We start from the raw sequence: 14,447 nt of genomic DNA, 5'->3' as shown, positions 1-14,447 counted from the left end.
TAAATAAGATAAATAATTTTATTAGTTATATTGTCTTTATTTTTCTTCAATATAAAAATTCTTTATATTCAAATTTATTAATTGATTATATTCGCTACATTGTCCTTACAATGTCTTTATTCAGTGAAAAACAAATTATTAATTATCAATAAATTAATTAAAAGAAATATTTTCATTAGTTATATTGTCTTTATTTTTCTCAAATGTAAAAATTTTTACATTCAAATTCATCAATTGATTATATTCACTACATTATCTATTATTTTTTTGTGCACTATTTTTCTAATTAAATATCAAAGTTATAACATAAAATAATGCTATATATTTATTTACCAAGTATTTTATTAATACCATGAAAAAACTAAAAAAATATAATTAATAAAGCCAACCATATTAACTACTTGAGAGATTTTGTGACAAAGAGAGTATTCAAATCACACAACAAATTGAAGTGAGAACTACCTCGCAATGTCCTTGTTTGACAATCAGCAGTTAGCGGTTAACGTTTGCGGATTATACAAGCGGATTTGACCAGCGAATTTATTTAATTATTAACATTGGGTAGAAAAAATGACCGCCAAATTATTAAATCAAATGAATGGTTCATATTGTTCAGGTTTTAATTTTTTTCTTTTAAGATTTTCTAATTTATCCTTAATTATATGATTATCCATTTAACTTTTTCGTTAATTCACCATTAGTCTAATTCTTATATTAAAGTCTAATATAGAATTATAACTACACCATTAATCTAATTCTAATATTAAAGTCTTAATAGAACTTAACCACAAATCCTAATGTCGGAATCTCCTCAAACAATATTAGTATATATTTCATATTTTATGCCCTAATTTTCTGTTCTCCCTTATGTCCCGTATTTGGTTTCAACCATACCTATACAATTATTTTATTTACAATTATAATCAATATTGACTATATTATCTTGCATTTGTAAACTTAGAATTACTTATTTAACCCACACGGGCTTAGCTCAATGGTTTAGTGAGTAGTATTTGGGAGAAGAGACCAAGGTTTGAACCTCGGCGGCGGCAATGCGGGAATTATGTCCAAAGTGGGCAGATTCCTTGTGCGTATCAGCATTTGGCCCTGTCTACTGAACCATTGAGTCACCGTGATTTACAACTTCCCACAATGCTCTGTCGGGTCGGAGTGTGGGGGGGCCCTTGGGGTTGGAGACTCACCCTTTGAGAGAAGAATTACCTATTTAAATACGCAAATTCAACCTCCAATTATCTATGCATGAACAATTTCAATATAATCTTGCCTTAATATACTTTAAAGTACTTATTTAAAAAAAAAACATTGGGCATTATCCAAATCGCGCAATGAGCGTAAAAAACTAGTATATATATATATATATATATATATATATATATATATAAAAGTAAAATCCTCCTATTTCATTTTCTCGCCCAAACTTTTGTAGTAAAACTTATTTGGTAACTAAATGTAAAATAGAAATTAATTAAAATCTATTAATTGATAATATTGTTTCCATATTCACGTATTAATCTAATTGGTAAATCTATTAATTGGTAAAATTTTTTCCTTATATTTATTTATTCATTCTTTTATATTGAGTAAGTATATACAGAGATATAGACATGTATACTAACATACAACTGTTACGGCTCCAATGTTTATTATTGCCCAGGATATTTCTCCATTGAAGACTTGCAGAGCTATTAGACTGCAATTGGTGTGCACCTATATTATAATTAAAAACAAAATCATATTTATTTGATTTCTTGTCCAAACAATAGTAAATAGTAAAGGTAAATTAAAAAAGAATGAAAAAAATGAACATAAATATTTCACAATAATATTCTACATCATCAATTAAAAATGGAATGGAAATTAGGTAAATTGGAAAAAGAAGTGAATATTAATAATTTACTGAAAATTAAAAATGTAAAAAAAGGAATTGAAGTTAGGTTAATTCGAAAAGGAAATGAATATTAATAATTGACTAAAAATAAAAATGATCCATAATTGACTAAAATGAAAAAGGAAATGTTCAGATCATTGCATTTAAATTTTTTACAATAATAGTATACAGTATAATACATCAAATCACAATTATGTCATAAATCTTTCACAATTTTAAACAATGAAATGGAAATTAAAAATAGAACGCAAATATTTTAATAATAATATTCTACATCATCAAGTAAAAGTAAATTAAAAATAAAAAGGAAATATTTACATAATAATATTTTACATCATCAATAGTAAATGCATATTTTAAACAATAGTAAAGGTAAATTAAAAATGAAACAAAAATTAAAAATGAAATTGGAATATTTCAATAATAATATTCTTCATCATCAATTAAAAATGGAACGAAAATTAGGTAAAAATATCACTCCATCTGATATTCTAATTGACTAATTGAATGAAAATAAAATAAAAAGAATAATTGGCTGAAAATGAATATGACATTACAAATTGACTAAAATATAAAAAGAAATGAATACTATTAGTTGACTGCAAATAAAAATAATCCATAATTGATTAATATGAAAAAAAAAATGGTTTAATCATTGCATTTTAATTAAAAATGGATCGGAAACTAAAATTTGACGAAAATATTTCAATAGTATTTTTACATCATAAATAGTAAATGCATATTTTAAACAATATTAAGGATAAATTAAAAATGGAACGTAAATATTTCAATAATAATATTATACATCATCAATTAAAAATTGAACGAAAATTAGGTAAAAATATCACTGCATATGATATTCTAATTGACTAATTGACTAAAAATATAAAAGAATAATTTGCTGAAAATGAATTTGATATTACTAATTGACTTAAAATATAAAAGGATCGCTAATTGACTAATACTCTACCATTATATATTTTCACCCGAGTCACCTATCCTGATGGACTGAAGGTGTTAGCTCTATACGATGATGGACAGGATTGCGTTGCTACAGCCAATGTCATCTACAAACAGATTTCAATAATGTGTTAATACAATCGTTGATATTCTGTTTTTTTAAATGACAAAATTGATATATAGCTAGACAAATATATATATATATATATATATATATATATATATATATATATATATATATATATTCCATACAAATGAATTAAGATAGCAATTCATTCCTATAACTGAGTTGCTAGAGAACGAACATATTTGCCTAATTTATAAAAAAAAAAAAAAACTAAACAATGATAAATAAAAGGGAAAAGGGTCAAATAAGTCCCTAAACATTACTCAAGAAGTCAATTAAGCCCTCAAACTTTCGAAAGTTGCAATTAACCCCACGAACATGTCATTTTGGAGCAATAAGACCCACAAACCTATTGGTGACCTGATATTATAGGTCACTTAGGATTTCGGCCAACTCCGGCAAACCTCCGACGATCGTACGATAATTTCCGACAACAATGTCAAATGCGGACGACCGTGAAAAGGGACCACAAAACTTTCTGATTCTCTTATCTTCGCAATTGCATAATGAACCTATCTATCGTATGAAGAAAGTTCTAAACAACCGCCAAGAAACTCACCTGATAACTCCTCCAGCACGACGGCGCAACTCTTCCTTCTCCGTTCAGCTCTGTTCATCCCACCTGACAAAATTTTAACAAATACAAATTCTCAGAAATCAAAGATTCACCCAAAATAAATAAATAACACTATGTATATTTAATCCCCCCAAAAATGCTGAGACTTCGCCACTGCTTTGGTCCAAGAAGAAAACTGCAATAAATGGCAAGAACCCATCTTTATACAACCATTGGTATACACTACAGATACCATCAAAGAAACAGAAGAACCCACCTTGGAAATCTAGCTTGCGTTTTTGTTTCATGGTGGCCGATGAAGCTGGAATAACATACGCGCAAATAAGTTCCAAGAAAGCAGGGGATCCCATAAAGAAGAACAAATGCAGTAATGATCCGAGGAGAAATAAAAACAAAAAAATTTCCCTTCGTCGGACAGGCGACCGTAGTCCAAAGTCCAAAGGAGACCGGCGACCATTTTCACGGTTGTCAGTATTTGACATTGTTGCCGGAAATTATCGTACAATCGTCGGAGGTTTGCCGGAGTTGGCCGGAATCCTAAGTGACCTGTAATATCAGGTCACCAATAAGTTTGTGGGTTTTATTGCTCCAAAATGACATGTTCATGGGGTTAATTGCAACTTTTGAAAGTTAGAGGGCCTAATTGACTTCTTGAGTAATGTTTAGGGGCTTATTTGACTCTTTTCCCTAAATAAAATATCCAAAGTTACAGCATCGCATGAGTACATCTACACATTAACTATTAATTTGAGCAATTATTTGCTCAAATTCAAACAATGATAACATCAAAACACAAATAATTCAAAACATATCTTCAATTGCACTGTATAATATTTGATGTTCTAATTTAAATAATTATATATCAATCTAAATACTTTTAATATATTATAACAAATCCATCCCGTGCATCGCACGAGCGAAAATACTAGTAGAATATAAAAAAGTTAAAGAAAATCTTGAAAATATAAAGTATATTTAATCAAAATCTAAATCTGAAACTAGTCAACTACTAAAATCTAAAGCAAATGTTCACAAATACACATTACAACATTACATAACATTTGACTAGTAAGTACACCTTACAAGTCAAATTGAAATCCAAAAATAACATTTGACTAGTAAATAGTAATACAAAAGAGTAAATACCCAAAATGGTCCATCGACTATAGCTAAATTCACAAATTGGTCCCTCGACTATAGCTAAATTCACAAATTGGTCCCTCGACTATAGCTAAATTCACAAATTGGTCCTTAACTTTTAATTTTAACCAATTAAGTCCTTAACTTTGCAATTTTAACACGATTTGGTCCTTCGTCTATTTGACCGTTTGTTGACTGTGATTTTTGAGGATATATATGTAATTTCATGGTCCATCGTCAATTTTTTTAAGGTTCCGGTTGTATTTTCAGACTGCACTGTTACATTTGGATCCACCGCCGAAAGCAATCTGCCAAATCCTGTCGCCTTTCTTCATCCTCCCTTTGGATTCAATGTAATTGAGTTCGTACCACAGTGAAGAAGACAACGTGTTTCCAAACCGGTGCAACGTCATCCTGGAGGCCTCCATGTGCTCCGATGAGAGTTGCAGATTCATCTGGATATCGTTGATGACGGCGCGGGCGCGGGCATTAATGCAGAAGTGCTCGAATGACCAAATCGTGTTAAAATTGTAAAGTTAAGGACTTAATTGGTTAAAATTGAAAGTCGAAGACCAATTTATAAATTTAACTATAGTTGAGGGACCATTTTGGATATTTACTCAATACAAAACATCTACTTATCCATTACAGATTTATAGATTCATTCACTCATTCAGTTATGAGTTACCAGTATCCATTATCCAATTATTCATCATTTAGTAATTTCAGTTAAAGATTCAAATGTATTGATCATTCATCTAATCAGAAATTTAGAATATTAGATTCCATAATCCAAATCCTACTATTTTTCCTGTGAAAACTTGAAAAAATCAGTAAAGGAAATAATCAACAATAAATAATTAAATACTAGACAATTACTTAATACAGAGTAATAAATATGACATTGTGAAATTGGTTTAGTGAGCTTTTTGTCCATATTAAGAATGGATTAACGGCAAATTGCTATGAATAATCTAGGTGTAGCTAAGAAAAGCAATATCACCATTAACATTAAGCAACATACTGATTTAATCCTTATTTCAAATCATAGGTAGAAGCTTTATCACTGCCACAATGCCACGAAATAGGGACCAACATAATATAATTTACCAAATATATCAAAAGAATAAAAAAACATTTCCAAGTTTACATTAATGCAACTATGTAAGAGGCTAAAGGCAGCAACTTACAAGTTAGTAAGTTACCAAGCCTCAAAAGAGAGACAAATGCACAACATTACCAGATTCACATCAGTGCAAGGGACCAAAAACTAATCAATAGCAGCAACTTACAAGTTACCAAGGCTCAACATTGAGACAATAATCACAATATTAGTTGGAAAGACAATTAAATTGAGACATAAGATATAATAAGTATAAAGAATAGAATTACATGAATTGGAGGAAGTGTAGAACCATACGTCCTCCCAAATCCACTTCTATCAACACCAAATTCTGCAAAAGAGAATCGAGATTAAGTTAATTGACAAAAGTTAAATTAAATTATTAAATATAGTTATACGTAATCATATACCTTTTTTCAAATCTCTCCAATTCATTCAAATTTTCCTCATGTGATATTGGGGCATTTGGTAGACTAAGACAATCATGAGTACAAACCAAAACTGTTATCCCTAGCAAGCTTAGAAAGGATATGAAATCTTTCAGAATTAATCTTTCACCACCTAGCTATACCAAACGAATTTTCATCTTCAACTATTGTCTCACTCAAGTAATGTTCCAACTCAGGTTCCCCCCCCCCCCCCCCCCCCCACACACACACACTTTCCATTCTTTGTTTCTTTATTTGGAACTTCAATAAATGTTGTGGGTGAGGTAGATGCAGACTGAACATAGTCAATAGAATGACTACTATAACTAGAAGCAGGAACAATTGGGACAACAGTATGAATATAAGGGATAACATAATCATCAAACAACTCAGTCAAAGCAGCTAACACTTTTTCAAAGTAAGTTTTTCCTTCAACATCACTATACATATGATTGATCTGAGTCAGAATATATTCTAATGAGTCCCTAGGTCTAAAATGTTTGCAAAGAAAATTATAGAATTCATTTTATCTATATCACCCAACATTTTTCAAATGTAGTCTTCATGTTAGCCCCCATATGACTCACAACCCCATCAGCTTCCACTATGTCATTCAATATATAATACATATAAGATATTTCAGAGAAAAAGTGTTAGATGTGACATTTAAGGATCCTGAAATTATGATAGTCATATATCATAACAACATTTTAACAATTTCACCAAGCTTTTCACAGATTCATAATCAATGAAATCATGAACATATTCACACAAATCATATTTGAAAGAACTTTCAGTTTCTTCATACAGTAAATTTTAATTTGGAATAAGGTCCAAATTGGCCCCTGAACGAAACGTGAAAGTGCAATTTGGCCCCTGAACGTAAAAGAAGTGCAATTATCCCCCTCAACATCTCAAATATGTGCAATTTGACCTGATAGCAGGTTAACATTCCATCCAACCGGTTATATGATGATGTGTATGCTGACTTGGCATTTTTTTTTATTTTCTTTTATTTCCTTTTCTTCCATTCACCGTGTATTAAGGCAAAGCTTCAATAGAAATTCCCAAACCTGCATCAGAAATTCCATTCATCGTGTACCTGCATCAGAAATTCCATTCACCGTGTACCTGCATCAGAAATTCCCAAACCACGCCCGTGAAAGCTATTAACTTGTTCGTTGTTAATATAACTATGTAAAATTGAATATTTTTTAATGAAATTTATCCTGCTTGTAAATTTGAGAGAAGATATCGATGGTGGAATATTACAACTGCTAGAGTTAGTTGTTTTGTAAAGAAGAAGACAAAAGAAGGAAATAAAAAAAAATGCCAAGTCATTTTTCCAAAAAAAAAATGCCAAGTCATCATCCACGTCACACATGCAACCTGCTAGATGGGATGTTAACCTGCTATCAGGTCAAATTGCACATATTTGAGGTGTTGAGGGGGTAATTGCATTTTTTTTACGTTCAGGGACCTAATTGCACTTTCACGTTTCGTTCAGGGGCCAATTTGGACCTTATTCCTTTTAATTTTAGTATTGTGACTATAGGGGTCTTGTTAATTATAGTCCACGACTTTTAAAAGTGTTAATTTAATACCTTGACTATGTAATTTTTATCAATTTTGATCACTCTGGCCAAATTGCTGACCAAATTTCGCCAGAAATACTTATTCCTTCATTTAGTGTATAATCTGAAGGGCAAAATCGTAAAATTATCATTTCTTCTAATTTTGAATTATGGTCTGAATTAAGCACATTTTAGTTGACCTGGTCCAGCGAGAATCGCGGGGATGAACTACAATATTGGGATCAAACCTACTGAATTCAACTTGAACACCAAACTTCACCAAATCACCGGCGACCGAGTTGGCGACGGATAGAGGCGGTTGCAGTGGAGTTGCTTTCCCAACGAGGCTGGTGATGCGATCCAGCGATGACGGCGATGGGGGGCAGGACTCCCGATGACGTTCTTCTGCCGAAGCCGGTGGATGGCGATGGCGGGGCAGGACTTCCGGCGGAGCGGTGCAGTCGACCAGGGACATCGTTGGTTCGATGGCGCACTTGTTGTGACGGGAACGCCGAAGGGGAGATGGTGGAGCGTGGTGGTGCAGTCGCCTTTTTTCCTGTCTCTCGTTTGTGGCCGCCAGTGACCAGGAAGACGGAGGAACAATGGAGGCCGGAGAAGTGTTGGCACTGTCACTCGATCTCTTTCTCTCCATTGATGACGATAGTCTTCCTATGTTTATCTCCTAATTTTATGGCAGTAGCACATTTGTCTCCCGACGGCATTAGCTCCAGAATCTCCTGCGCCTTGTTCGGATTGGTGAGTATATCGTCCAGTTGACTCACAACGTCCCTCTGCTTCCGCTCGAACACCTGATCGCTGATTCCTAACGTGGACAGGATAGTGATGATTTGCCGGTTCAGGTAACAGGATGGTATTTGCTCCATGACAGAACATCAAGCTTTGTGTAGCCGGAATTGTATTTCAGCACGCTCTTTCGCAGGGACAGCTTATGAGTCGAAGTTGGATCCACGACCACGACGCCTTTGTAACCGTCGTACCCGGTTCAACGAGAATTAATTGAAATGTGCTTAATTCATACCACAGTTCAAAATTAGAAGAAAGGGTAAGTTTACGATTTTGCCCTTCAGATTATACACTAAATGAAAGATTAAGGGTTGTTTACTAACTTGGAAAAATTGAGGATTTTCTAAAAAAATGGAGAAAATGAGAGTGAAAAAAAATAAAAATTGGAGAAGTTGTTTACTAAGTTTCTTATTCCAAATGCTTTATCCTTCTCCATTTTCCAACCTCATGTACAATTTTGGAGAAAGAAGATTTGGATTTCTCCAAATGGAGGAGTGGAAAAATTTCAGGTGAACAATACACAATGGGCTTGGTCCATTGTTCGAATCTTACTGTGCACATTTTAGAAGTCTTTTTCATTTTCTTTGTTATTCTCCTTTACGCTCTTATTATTATTATTATTATTTGTTTTTCTTTTTTCTTTTTTCCTCCTCCCTACAGATTTGTTTTATTATTATTATTATTATTATTATTATTTGTTTTTCTTTTTTTCTTTTTTCCTGCTCCCTACAGATTTGTTTTTATTTTTACTTTATTATTATTATTATTATTATTTGTTTTTTCTTTCTTTTTTCCTCCTCCCTACAGATTTGTTTTATTATTATTATTATTATTATTTGTTTTTTTTTTCCTTTTTTCCTCCTCCCTACAGATTTGTTTTTATTTTTACTTTTACTTTTATTATTATTATTATTATTTGTTTTTCTTTTTTCTTTTTTCCTCCTCCCTACAGATTTGTTTTATTATTATTATTATTATTATTATTATTATTATTTGTTTTTTCTTTTTCCTTTTTCCTCCTCCCTACAGATTTTTATTATTATTATTATTATTATTATTATTATTATTATTATTATTATTATTATTATTATTATTATTATTATTATCTTTTTCTTTTTTGGCTCCTCTTTATGCACACATATTTATTATTATCATTATTATTTTAATTGTTGTTGTTATTATTATTATTATTATTATTATTGTTATTATTATTATTATTATAGAAATGTACAAATGATATATGGCATTGTATTTAATGAAATCAGAAAATTAGAGAAATGAAAAACGGGAGGAATATGGAATGAAAATTAGAAAATTGGAGAAATGGAGATGGAAAACTGGAAAAATGGAGAAATGAAAAACTGGAGATGGAAAAACAGAGAAATGAAGTAAACGGGCCCTAAGTTTTTCTGACGAAATTTGGTGGAGTGACCAAAATTGATAATAATTGTATTGTCAATGTACTAAATTAACACTTTTGAAAGTCGTGGAATGCAATTAACAATACCCCTATAATCACATAACCAGAATTGAAATGTACTCTTCTTCATATACTTCAAAGACTTTATGATATGTAAGTGTGGATTGTCATATCAAATAGGTATAATTCCATCTGGTTGGCACATCTAGACACAATGAAGATCTTTGTTCAATTATAATTAAGTTAGACAAATCCCTACATTTCTACAGCCCAGCTGGTGAATTTATGACATATATAACAACCTCTCTAATCCTCTCCATTGAAATATCACATTCTTTCAACATCTTGCACAACCAAGTTCAAAATATGGACAATGAATCCCATGTGAAAATACTTTGACTTCACATTATATGTTCCCCAGTACAACAATTTCCTTTTTAAGAAACCAAGAGCAATATCATTAGTTAAAACATTGTCTACTGTAACCTGCTAGTAAAGACATTCCTAAGTCTCCGCTCTAGTAAACAAGTTTCTATGGCTGTTGCAACATACTCACCCTTGTGCGATGTAACAAGGACAAATGGGATAATCTTTTTATGAATCTTTCACTCTAAATTTATAAATTGTACAATGATTAGCATGCAGTTAATCCTTTGAATATATGTCCAAGAGTCAGTTGTAATACTAACCCTTTGAGTGTTTTCCCTAAACAAGAACTTTAACTTTAGTCCCTCTTCTTCATAATCACATGGATGTCCCTACTTATAGTCCATCTATACGGAGTTCCAAACATAGGACAAGCCACTATAAAATGGATCTCTTAAACCCTTGCCCTTCCACAAATATAAAAAGAAGTTCATCTATTATTATCATTTCTACCAAGGCCCACCTAATAGATTCTTGATTAAAAACTCATGTTTCCAACTCTCCCTCAATTGATTGAGAAGCATCATAGCTTTCAACAGCTTGAAATGTGAGAAGGGACTGTCTAGTATCTTTAGAGTGGGGGATTTTTCATAATGCTTAACATGTGGTTCCTTAAGGATGGAGTACCATGTTTTTTTTTTTTTTTTTTTTTTTTTTTTTTTTTGATTCACATTGATGATGTATCTTTGCATAATATATACACTTCCCTTGTATAGTAACACCATTACTATTAGAAATTATTTCAAAATGATCCCAAACTCTGGATCTGGCATTAGGGGTGGACGTAATTTGGATTATCCGAACCAACACTCGAAACACGAATTGAATTTTAAATTTCGGGTGAACCCAAATAGTTATCGGTTTAAGTATTTTAAATTTTGGTATATCCGAATATAAATTCGGTTCAGATATCGGGGGTTAAAAAGTTATCCACGCCCGACCCAAAACCCGAACTAATCAAAATTTTATTATAAATATAATAATATAATTTATATATTTAGTTTTAAATGTATTTCATAATTAATAATATATTAATTTTTAAAAGTCTATTAGATAATTATTAGTATTTGTCTTATTTTTAGTTTTTTTTTTTTTTTTTTTGAAAGCCAAGGAAATCATATTGCATTAAACTGTAGACGAGACAAAGGGTGGAGGATAATCCCTCCAGACCGAACGAGCGTTAGTCGCACTAACATGTTTTGCTAAGGCATGAGCTACCAAATTGGCATCTCTGCGTACAAAATTAATCGAGCAATAATGAAAAGAACGAAACAACTGTAAACATGAGTCTAAAATAACACCTAGATACAAACGGTAGATAGACGTATCGCGGAAGCAAGAAACCAGGACTGCACAATCCGTGAACACCGCAACATTATGAAAGCCGTGTCTTATTTTTAGTTTGATAGTATATGAAAAAATATAAATAATAAAATAATATAATCATTAAAAAAAAACTAAAAATTGATAAAACAATATTTTGGGTATATCCAAACTAACTCGAAATAAATTCGAAATAATTTCACCCGAAACGATCATATTCGAAATAAATTTGGTTTGGATATCAGGTGTAAAAAACACCATTACTATTAGAAATTATTTCAAAATGATCCCAAACTCTGGATCTGGCATTAGGGGTGGACGTAATTTTGATTATCCGAACCAACACTCGAAACAGGAATTGAATTTTATATTTCGAGTGAACCCAAATAGTTATCGGTTTAAGTATTTTAAATTTTGGTATATCCGAATATAAATTCAGTTCGGATATCGGGGGTTAAAAAGTTATCCACGCCCGACCCAAAACCCGAACTAATCAAAATTTTATTATAAATATAATAATATAATTTATATATTTAGTTTTAAATGTATTTCATAATTAATAATATATTAATTTTTAAAAGTCTATTAGATAATTATTAGTATTTGTCTTATTTTTAGTTTTTTTTTTTTGAAAGCCAAGGAAATCATATTGCATTAAACTGTAGACGAGACAAAGGGTGGAGGATAATCCCTCCAGACCGAACGAGCGTTAGTCGCACTAACATGTTTTGCTAAGGCATGAGCTACCAAATTGGCATCTCTGTGTACAAAATTAATCGAGCAATAATGAAAAGAACGAAACAACTGTAAACATGAGTCTAAAATAACACCTAGATACGAACGGTAGATAGACGTATCGCGGAAGCAAGAAACTAGGACTGCACAATCCGTGAACACCGCAACATTATGAAAGCCGTGTCTTATTTTTAGTTTGATAGTATATGAAAAAATATAAATAATAAAATAATATAATCATTAAAAAAAACTAAAAATTGATAAAACAATATTTTGGGTATATCCAAACTAACTCGAAATAAATTCGAAATAATTTCACCCGAAACGATCATATTCGAAATAAATTTGGTTTGGATATCAGGTGTAAAAAACATCACCCAAAATTTTCAGATATCTGAAATAAAATTCGGCATCACTCGAACTGAACCGACACCCACCCCTATCTGGCATCAACCTGCTTCATTTTCTCCGCAAGAATTACAACCTGAGGATGTACATTCTATTGATTATTTGTGTCAACAATTTGGACTTCAACTACTGTTGGTCCCTCATTTGAAGAATTATGAGGTTGATTGCTAGTATTAGGCATATTGATACTTTCCATCTAAAAAATTGGAATACTATTCGTCACATAGTAGGAATTATGAAACATTTTACAAAATCTTAGACAATGAAACTTGACATACACATATTAAGAGTGTAAAACTAGTCAATGTCACACAAAAGTGCAATACAATTTCATTAGGCATTCACAAAGGCAACAAAGGTCTCATAATGTTCATCACGTGGACAAGACAACACATAGGCACATATCAATGTAAAAGTTTCCACAGAAAGACAACATATATCTAAATTGTAAATTATATTTTCATCATTTTGTGATCAACATTTCATATGGCCATAAGGCCATATATCCATAAACATTAATCACAAAAATCACAATATCAGATTCTTCAAGGGTCCTCAATCCATAAACATAAATGATAAATCTATAATCAGACTATCAAAGTATCATAGTGATGCACTAATTGTTAATATACAAATCATCATATTAAAGCACACTGCTTCCACCAAAATCACAATATTAGATATTTCGCAGTGTATATAACAAAATATTTTCAAAAAAATTCACAATAAAGCAGACTGCTTCAACCAAAATAAATAAATAACGAAAAATATTTCACATTGACACACTATATGTCACAATATATCACAATAAAATGAATAGATAAAAAATATAAAACTAGGGATTGCGATTTACTTCATTTTCTCCAATGAAAATTTTCCAGAGAACAAGGGCTTATACAACGAACACCCCCTTCAGTTAGTCACCACTACACTCGCTAGGGCTTCCACCATTGATCACTCACCACTACCCCAGGTCCCCAGTACCATCGGATCACCATACAGACAGACACTAGGAATGGGCCACCAGAGATGAATGTCCTTAGAGACTAAGACTGTGAGATAACATATATACCTGATTAGGATCATTTTGGTTAACAATTGCATAGTTAGGGATGAAATTGAACAAGTATAAAAATCGAGGACCAAAGTTGTGAAATGCTAATAGTCGAGGGACCAAATCGGGTGTTAGCTCTTTTTAATTTGTAATAATCCAAGTCAACTACAACTCGTGCCTCGCGCGGGGGGGGGGGGGGGGTGGGGGGCGATGAGAGGTGGTTGGAGATTTCCGGGCTAGCCCCTATGCCCCACTTAATGGTAGGTTTTGGTAGGCTACGAAATGTCTGCCCCACATAAAGTTCATATTACAAAAAATTAATTTCTAAATGAAGCGTGATCTAATTAATTTATGGTGTTTGCAATTGCCTCTTGTATCGGATAACAACAAGCGCAATAGTCACAGTATCAACATCGTATCTGATACAAATCTTAAAACT

This window comes from Ipomoea nil, unplaced genomic scaffold (assembly GCF_001879475.1).
Source record: "Ipomoea nil cultivar Tokyo-kokei standard unplaced genomic scaffold, Asagao_1.1 scaffold3169, whole genome shotgun sequence".
NCBI lineage: Eukaryota > Viridiplantae > Streptophyta > Magnoliopsida > Solanales > Convolvulaceae > Ipomoea > Ipomoea nil.
Note: the sequence above shows the minus strand (reverse complement) of the source record.